General features: G+C 45.1%; 1 pseudogene across 1 annotated transcript in view; it reads right to left on the reverse strand.

Annotated features, from left to right (window-relative positions):
• The window catches only part of LOC311236467, a 25,797-nt pseudogene that overhangs the window by 6,104 nt on the left and 9,693 nt on the right, over positions 1-10,000 (reverse strand). The window lies entirely within an intron of this gene.

Raw genomic sequence — 10,000 nt, forward strand, 5'->3', positions numbered from 1 at the left:
ATCTTCCTCCTTCTCCTCTTCCTCCTCCTCCTCCTTCTCCTGCTCCTACTCTTCCTCATCTTCCTCCTCCCTCCTCTCCTGCTCCTCCTGCTCCTGCTCCTACTCTTCCTCCTCCTCCTCCTCCTCCTGCTCCTCCTGCTCCTCCTCCTCCTCCTCTTCCTCCTCCTCCTCTTCCTCCTCTTCTCCTCCTCCTGCTCCTCCTCCTCATCCTCCTCCTCCTGCTCCTCCTCTTCCTCCTCCTGCTCCTCCTCCTCCTCCTCCTCCACGGGGAGCAGCGTATTGGCTCATATTAAATGGCAGGCCAAGTATTATGCAGCAGCTTAGGGCACCGCGCTGGATCTTCATGTCCTCGGCTACAGTCCACCTGTCGCTGCATGGTCGTAGTGCTCCACCTTGTTGGAGATGGAGGTGAAGTCACTGTAGGAGCCTCCGACCACGAAGAGCAGGTCGTCCAGCACCGCAATGCCAAAGAAGCAGCGGGGGGTGAGCATGTCGGGCAGGGCGCTCCAGGAGTCAGTCAAGGGGCTGTAGACCTCTGCGCTACGCAGGTAGTTTCCACCGTTCCAACCCTCCCACCTGAGGACAGGACACATGAGAGGAATGTTTTAGTGTGTGGCTCAGGCAGGCAGGCAGGCAGGCAGACACTGTATTAATCCACTTAGGGAAATGAGGGCATCACAGAAGCATTGCAAGTCAAATGATACATATCTATAGAAATATCTAGTATAAAGCATTTGTCTCCGTGTGCACCTACCGCATAGACATGTCCTCCGTATGCAGCCACTCCCACTCCTAAACGCCTGCTGCTCATGGGGGCGATCAGAGTCCACTGGTTAGTGTCTGGGCTGTAGCACTCAGCTGTGAACAGCCACTCCGTCCTGTTGGTGCAGCCACCACAGATGTAAACCTGTAATAAGAAAGAATATTCTAATTTAGTTTATATATTCCATTTGATTTCATTCTACTTTAATTGTCTGTTAATGTTGATGCACCAAAGGACCCAGACACATATTTTGTATGTGCAAGCTCACTTGGCAATAAAGATATTTATGATTTCTGATCTAACGTTCCTTGTGTTCATCTACCACCCTGTGTCCCTCAGTTCCACCCACCTTGCCCTGGAGGGCTGCTGCCCCTGCGATGCCCCTGTGCTCCAGCATGGGTGAGATCACTGTCCACTGGTTGGTTTCAGGCTCGTAGCGCTCGGCGGTGTTCAGTACCACGCGTCTGTCTCTCCCTCCCATGGCGTAGATACAGCCGTCCAACGCGACCACGCTGAGGTGACTGCGGCGTGAGTGCATGGGAGCCGCCTGCAGCCAGCTGCGAGTGACGGGGTTGAACCTGCGCACACTGTTCAAATACTCTGTGCCGTTTGTGCCGAGAGGCTCATAGCAGCCGTCCAGGCCGCCGACGCAGTAGACTAGACCGTGGAGATAAGCGGTGCCGTGGAAGGCCCGGCGACTCTCCCCCTCAACGCTCACGTCCATCCATCCACCGGCTCGGATGTTGTAAGCCTCCATGGTCGTGCTGCAGAGTAACCCGCCTCCGATGGCCAATAGGACCTCCTGGGGCCGGCGTGGGCGGGTCAGGGGGTTTGGGAGCCTGTCGGAGCCAGGGGGGTTCAGGACGCTGAGGATGAGGGGCCTGCAGTCGTGGCTGTCCCTCACCACAGGGTTGTTCTGGACGTTGCTCCTGAAGTAGTCAGGCCTCATCAAGCCCATGCGAACCTGGGAAGAGACAAGCAGACAGCGGGTACAACTTAGACATCGGTTGTAGACGGTTTCTGTTGCTAGGGAACAGTTTGGACCCAAATGTTTGAGAACCACTGTACTAGGGAACCTAGTGTTGTTTTAATGTAATGCACAGTAATACAATCCGTTTTTTTTTTATAAATATTTTTCTTTTCTTTTCTTTTCATACATAAAACAGAACATAACAGTACAATAATAATAATAATAACAATGACAACAGCGACGACAACAATAATAACAGTAACATGAATCATAATGACCTTGACAAGAGACAGACAAACAAGAAAAAGTTAAATAATAAAAATTTAATAAAAAATAAATGTGGCTCAGGCACTAGCAACCATGTTTGTGTATCCGTAATACAATTAGTTACCTTGGGCAGCAGCAAAGGGATGTGTGTTTTACGCTCCTCACGGGAGTGGTCGATCCAACGGAGGACGGCCTCGAACACCGTCTCCTCGCTCTTCACGTTCAGATCATCCCTCTCGATGATGTCCACCAGTTGCTGCGGGGACAGCTCCACAAACTCCTGTGAGACGTGCAACATCTCCCCAAAGTGGCGCACGATGAAGAGATGGGCCTTGCGCCTCAGGTCAGGGCAGCAGTAGATGTCCACAAACCTCCAGATGCCGACACAGTTTTCCAGAGACAGCTGGCCTTCTAGGAAGTCAGAGCACGCTCCTACTATGCCAGTGACGCGAAGCTGGTCTGCAGCCACCAGAAGCTCTTCCACGTTCTCTGCTGTCACCAGCACAAAGCGTGTGTAGGCGTACTCTATGATGAGCTGCATCATACCCGGGGACACCCCAGGGATACTGTAGACTGGTTTCTCTGTGTCGCTCCAGCGAGTGAAGAGGGCTCTGTGGGACGCAGAGTATAGAGATATCTGATGAGTAAACAGTAAGCAACATTCTGTCCTGTGTAGTAATTAGGGCTGACCCCTATTAGTCGAATAGTCGACTAATCGGTCGAAAGGAGCCGTAGTCGACTGCCAACCTCTTAGAAGCGTGGCTAAAACTAATGGCACGCATACCAGAGGCCAACTGCCTAAGAAAACACACACAGAGGCACTGAAAGAGGATTTCACCCATCTAATGAACACACTAGACTAGACAAATATCAAGATGTATCCATCAGTGGACCAATTGCATGCTTTCGCAGAGGACAAGAAGCCTTCAGTCGACTCCTTCAGACATTAAGCACCCCCACAGCCCAAATGGAATGATAAAAAAATATATATATATATATTATACTTTTTTTTTTGTCGACTAATAGTCGACTAACGGCAAATTTTGGCCAATCATAGTCGACTATCCAAATCCTTAGTCGGGGACATTTTTACTGTAGAAGTATAGGGTCTTAGCACAGTAGAAGTATAGTATCTTTTTACAGTAGAAGTACAGTATAGTATCTGTTTACAGTAGAAGTACAGTATAGTATCTGTTTAGAGTAGAAGTGCAGTATAGTATCTTTTTACAGTAGAAGTACAGTATAGTATCTGTTTACAGTAGAAGTACAGTATAGTATCAGTTTACAGTATAAGTACAGTATCTGTTTACAGTAGAAGTACAGTATAGTATCTGTTTACAGTAGAAGTACAGTATAGTATCTGTTTTACAGTATAGTATCTTTTTACAGTAGACATACAGTATAGTATCTGTTTACAGTAGAAGTACAGTATAGTATCTGTTTACAGTGTAATACAGTATCTGTTTACAGTAGAATTACAGTATAGTATCTTTTTACATTAGAAGTACAGTATATTATCTGTTTACAGTAGAAGTACAGTATATTATTTGTTTACAGTAGAAGTACAGTATAGTATATTTTTTACAGAAGTACAGTATAGTATATTTTTACAGTAGACGTACAGTATAGTATCTGTTTACAGTAGAAGTACAGTATAGTATCTGTTTACAGTAAAAGTACAGTATGGTATCTGTTTACTAACCAAGTTACCCTGAACCAAGCTAACCTGAACCAAGCTAACCTGAACCAAGCTAAACTTACCTGAAATAGTCACTGCAGTCACACAGGAGGGCCTTGTGGGCATTCAACTCAGTGCTGTTGACTTTAATAACCACATCACAGAACCTTCCCTCCAGACGCAGCTCATTAAGGATTGTAGAGGACATTGTTTCCTTTTCCATGTGGGGATTTTAAATTGTATCTACAGAATATATTCAAGCTTACAGACAAGTAGCCGGAACCAACAAGTGATATCTTCACTTGGTCTTCTGAGTTCTGAGATCTTCTGAGAGAATTGTTGAATATATACTGTACACAAATGTTCTAGAATGGTCTATTATGACATCATACTGTGACATCACAAATGTTCTAGAATGTTTGATTATGACATCATACTATGACAACATACTGTGACATCACAAATGTTCTAGAATGCTCTATTACGACATCATACTGTGACATCACAACGGAACATGTTTGAGTTTAATAATATAAATAATATGATGACATTAAAAAAGAACAAATAAAATGATAAAAAAAACTACATAAAACAATGATACAAATTATAATAAAATATTTAAGTAAAATGCATAGAAATAAAGAAAAATAAGACAATGAAATAAAGATAATAATTCATTTAAAAGCTATTTTAAAAAGGTACGTTTTGATCAGTGCCAACCGAGTCTGCTGTCCTAACAGACTTGGGGTCTGTAGGGTAAGCACTTATTCCCTCCGCCCTGAACATTTATGGAGATGTATGGGCCTTTTAAGTCAGTGATAAAAGTGTCTTTCAAGGATAAGTGAGCTCCTGCACTGATTATTATAGTTCAATATTCAATATTTGATCACCAAAACCCCCCAAAAAGCATAAAAAGGCCCCTCCCCGCCCAAAAAGGGCCCCCAAAAATAGCACAGGCCCGTCCTGTGCACGTCCCTGGCAACATGTGTATGCGTCGCTATGCCCAAATACCCAGGACTACGCTGTGGTCAAGGCTGCAATTCTCAGGGCATATGAGCTGGTACCTGAGGCATACAGTATAGTATCTGTTTTACAGTATAGTATCTTTTTACAGTAGACATACAGTATAGTATCTGTTTACAGTAAAAGTACAGTATGGTATCTGTTTACTAACCAAGCTAACCTGAACCAAGCTAACCTGAACCAAGCTAAACTTACCTGAAATAGTCACTGCAGTCACACAGGAGGGCCTTGTGGGCATTCAACTCAGTGCTGTTGACTTTAATAACCACATCACAGAGCCTTCCCTCCAGACGCAGCTCATTAAGGATTGTACAGGACATTGTTTCCTTTTCCATGTGGGGATTTTAAATTGTATCTACAGAATATATTCAAGCTTACAGACAAGTAGCCGGAACCAACAAGTGATATCTTCACTTGGTCTTCTGAGATCTGAGATATTCTTCTTCTTCTTCTTATTTGAATTTCCGGCAGAGTAGACGCATCGTGGCGTATTACTGCCCTCCGCAATTCTTTTTATGGGCTCTTCTTCTTCTCCTTCTTCTCCTTCTTCACCTTCTTTTTCTTCTTCTACTGGAGCGATAATTGTTGAATATATACTGTACACAAATGTTCTAGAATGGTCTATTATGAGATCATACTGTGACATCACAAATGTTCTAGAATGTTTGGTTATGACATCATACTGTGACATCACAAATGTTCTAGAATGTTTGATTATGACATCATACTGAGACATCACAAATGTTCTAGAATGTTTGGTTATGACATCATACTGTGACATCACAAATGTTCTAGAATGTTTGATTATGACAACATACTGTGACATCACAAATGTTCTAGAATGTTCTATTACGACATCATACTGTGACATCACAACGGAACATGTTTGAGTTGAATAATATAGATATGTTGACATTAAAAAAGAACAAATAGGGCGCCCCAGTGGCGAACCACATAGCGTGCTCAGCCGCGACACGGCCGACCCGGGTTCGATTCCCGAAACCGTCGTTATTTGCTGAATGTCTTCCCCCCACTCTGTCTCCCATTCCTCCTCTGTCTCTCTCTACTGGACTGCCCAGTAGAAATAAAGCAATAAAACGCCAAAAAAGAAATCTTAAAAAAAATTTAAATAAAAACTACATAAAACAATGATACAAATTATAATAAAGTATTTAAGTAAAATGTATAGAAATAAAGAAAAATAAGACAATGAAATAAAGATAATAATTCATTTAAAAGCTATTTTAAAAAGGTAAGTTTTGAGCAGTGCCAACCGAGTCTGCTGTCCTAACAGACTTGTGGTCTGTAGGGTAAGCACTTATTCCCTCCGCCCTGAACATTTATGGAGATGTATGGGCCTTTTAAGTCAGTGATAAAAGTGTCTTTCAAGGATAAGTGAGCTCCTGCACTGATTATTATAGTTCAATATTCAATATTTGATCACCAAAACCCCCCAAAAAGCATAAAAAGGCCCCTCCCCGCCCAAAAAGGGCCCCCAAAAATAGCACAGGCCCAGTGCCCTTTTCAGCCTTTGAGCACCTGCCTCTCTAAAGTCCTGTGCACGTCCCTGGCAACATGTGTATGCGTCGCTATGCCCAAATACCCAGGACTACGCTGTGGTCAAGGCTGCAATTCTCAGGGCATATGAGCTGGTACCTGAGGCATACAGGCAGCGGTTCCGTGCTCTGAGGAAGAACAGCCTGCAGACCTATGTGGAGTTTGCATACAAAAAAGAATTATTGTTTGATCGGTGGTGCGCGTCGGAGAAAGTGGACACCCTGGCTAAAATGCGGGAGCTCATTCTTTTGGAGGAATTTAAGTCGTATTGTTTGCCCGAGAATGTGGCGATGTACATCAATGAACGGAAGGTTGCTGAGTGCTCGGTGGCTGCGGGCCTTGCGGATGAGTTTGTTTTAACACACAGGGTGCTGTTCGTCAAGCCTGACTGCCCTAGTGGGGGGGACAGACCGGGGTGGAGCTCCGGTGGCAAACCGGTAGCCTCTGGCAGTAGCGAGCAGTTAAAACATGCGGACGCAGGTCGAGTTAGTGAGCGAGGAGTGGGGGGGGACACTCACGTGTGTTTTCACTGTGGGGAAAAAGGGCACATCAAGGACAATTGTTATGCTCTCCTTCACAGGGTTAACAGTCCTACCACGCAGATGCCACAAATATCGTTGGTTGCGACGCCCACTGCTATGGGTAAAGGCATGGCAACCTATTTACCTTTTATTAGCAGAGGGTTGGTATCATTTTGCAAAGGTGGTAGGAAAGTTCCTGTAACGATCTTACGAGACACTGCTGCGTCTCAATCGGTTATCCGTAGGAATGTGTTACCCTTTGATAACAGATCAAAGGCACATGCTGAGATAAGGGTCAGAGCTTTTGGTAGGCAGGTGATGAGAATGCCGCTACACAAGATTCATTTAAAGTCGGATCTGGACCGGTCGTAATCGGGGTGGATAGCCGTTTTCCAGGCGAGGGAGTGTCATTGATCCTCGGTAACGACCTGGCCGGGGGTAAGATGTTAATAAAATCAGATGTCATTTGCGTTTCAGCGGGGCCTGTTGTGGCGGACGTTCTGGCGAATGTGCATACGGGAGTTGTTCCATCAGATGCACTTACGACGGCCATGACCGGTAGTGCTGGGGGGGATTTATTTGACATGGGTGTATCGGTCAGTGACGCGGATCGTGGGCGGAAGACCCGCGTGTGTCATATTAATATGATTAAGCCATTTTACGCAAGAGATCCTCTGGTGGGTCCTGTTGACAGTGTTATTGTGCCCTCTGCAGGGGTGCCCGCTGTGCCGGCGTCGGCTTGTGTGTTGGCCCCCATCTAGTGTTGATGTGAGTAATGACAGTCTTTGTTTTTCAGAGGGAGCTGGTGAAATGGAAGATGACGTCATTATTCCGTCTAAAGCGGTCGTGGAGGGACGTTTGACAAACACTGAGTCTTTGGTCACTCTTGGCTGTCGTCTGGGCCATTTATCAGAGCTGCAGCGAGATGATGTCATGAGTCTGATTAGGGCTCGTGGTGATCTTTTCTCCGATATCCCTTCGCGCACAAATGTATTGCATCATGACATCAATGTGGGGGAGGCATTGCCCATTGAACAGCACGCGTATCACGTGAATCCACATAAGCGGGCGCAGTTACAGAGGGAGGTGGCAGTCTCGGTGGTGGCTCCACCTAGGGGTGTCGGTGATAATAACAGCCTTGTTTTTTTTTTTTTTTTTTTTTTTATGATTATCTTTTTCCCCCTCCTTTTTCCGATTTTTCTCCCATCCCACTGTTAGTCGTTATGCCAATTCCCAACCCCCTTCCTGGTTGTTGCGCACTTTCCCCTACTGTTGGTCCGAGAGGCCGGAGACTGTCACATGTTTTCCTCCGACACATGTGCAGCCAGCCGGCAGCCAGCCTGGCAGCGCAGATTCTCACCGGGGAGAGTGTAACGTGTGGAAGGCCGCACTACCTCTCTCCAGATCCTACCCTCGCTGAGCAGGCGCCCCGACCGAACTGTAGGGGTCGCTGTCCACAACGCCCAGGACCCACCCCGCCAGCTTTCCCCACCCCCTAATACTGCCAATTGTATCAGTGTGAACGGCCAGCCAAGCTGGTGTCAACGCCGGGAGCTGGATTCGAACACGCGAACCCAGCGTCTCCAGCGGTGGTGACGAACGCAATCTCCGCTACGCCACCTGACCGCAGCCTTGTTTTTTTTTTTTAAAGGGCTTGGGGAGCTGAGGGCCGGTGTCATTGTCCCGTCCCAGGCAATAGTAGAAACGAGGCTGGACATTCCTCACGAAATGTGGGTCTCTGTCAGAGCTGTCTTGTTGCCTATTGTATATATTTTTTTTCTTGTGTATGGGCTTATGCATGCTTTGCTGCTTCGTTGGTAATGATTTTGTTCTGTCTTCCAGGGGTCGGGAGTGACGAGGGATGATCTGGGATTTCGGATTAGGGCTTCCCCAATTCTCGACCACTGATTCCCTTATTTATATTGCTCTAGTTATTGTGGGCTGTAATGTCATACGGAACGTGTTGGGGGTGTTGTGAGCTGTGTGGGGGTGGGGGGACCACTGCCCACGCGCACGATAGTCCGATAGCGACATGGACTGTTGCATTACTGGGTAGATAACTCAGTATATACTGTGAGGCATTGATTTATATTGATGATAATATTGTTTTTTTCATATATATATATAGGTTAGACAACAATTTTTTTATGTTCATTCCCCCATTTCGCCTTGGGGTTATGTACATAAAGTTGAGGGTGGGGGTGTTACGTGTGGGGTCTGTGTGTGCCTTGATCAGGCGTTCCCAGTGTGATGTGTTATGTCTAGTTGTAGTTCCCTGTCCTGGTTTTGTAGTCCTTATCGTTTCCCCTTCCAGGTGTACCCATTTGTAATCAACCCAGGTGTGTCTCGTCTCGTCATTCCCTCGTGTATAAGTGTTCTGTCTTCCCCTGTGTCTGGTGCTGATCCTGTCTGTGTAGTATGTGTCGTTACTTTCATTTATTCTTCATTTTCATCCATGGTAATTATTTTATTAAATATTTCTTATCAACTACTTTGACTGCCGTCTCCCTGTTGTGTTGCATTGACTCGACAGCGAGCTTAAAGAAGGTCAATGACAACGTAACAGTGGTTATAGAATTGAAATGCTCTTTTTTGGATTTAGATAATTAGTGGGTATCTTCCTAGTTCTGCTCTGCATTTGCAAAATTCTGCATGCAGACTCTCAATTTGGTGTTTGTCCCATTTGGTGAAGTCTTGGTTTGCAAGTGGGCCCCAGACTTCACAACCATACAGGGAAATGGGTTCTATGCAGGGGTGTAAAAAGTACCCAGAAATTATACTTAAGTGAAAGTATGGGTAGTGTCTCAAAATCGTACTCAAGTAAACGTATCTGGCTAAAAACACACTTGAATAAAAGTCAAAAAGTTTCTACTTTTAAACGTACTTAAGTACTAAAAAGTAAAAGTAAAAACAGAAGTCTATTCTTCTGATAGCAGGTGTTTAATCAAAGATCCCCACTTTCTAGTCTTGCACAAGGACCAATCAGCATGGGTATGGGCGGGTACATTTTCCATTGATGGGGATTTGATTGACTGTTTTTTATATAAATAAAGTGCAGCCGCAGGATTAATAACGTTAACGTTAGTTCGGCAAGAGAAACAAATATGCTAATTTAAATGGTTGGACCTGCGAGATTTGTACTTTGTACTTTATTTTAAACGTAAGCAGTAAAAAGTGTGTTTTTTTTTCTCTGAAATGTAATTGAGTAAAAGTACAAGTAT

The sequence above is a fragment of the Notolepis coatsorum genome (assembly GCF_963971535.1).
Source record: "Notolepis coatsorum genome assembly, chromosome: 11".
In the NCBI taxonomy this organism is placed as follows: domain Eukaryota; kingdom Metazoa; phylum Chordata; class Actinopteri; order Aulopiformes; family Paralepididae; genus Notolepis; species Notolepis coatsorum.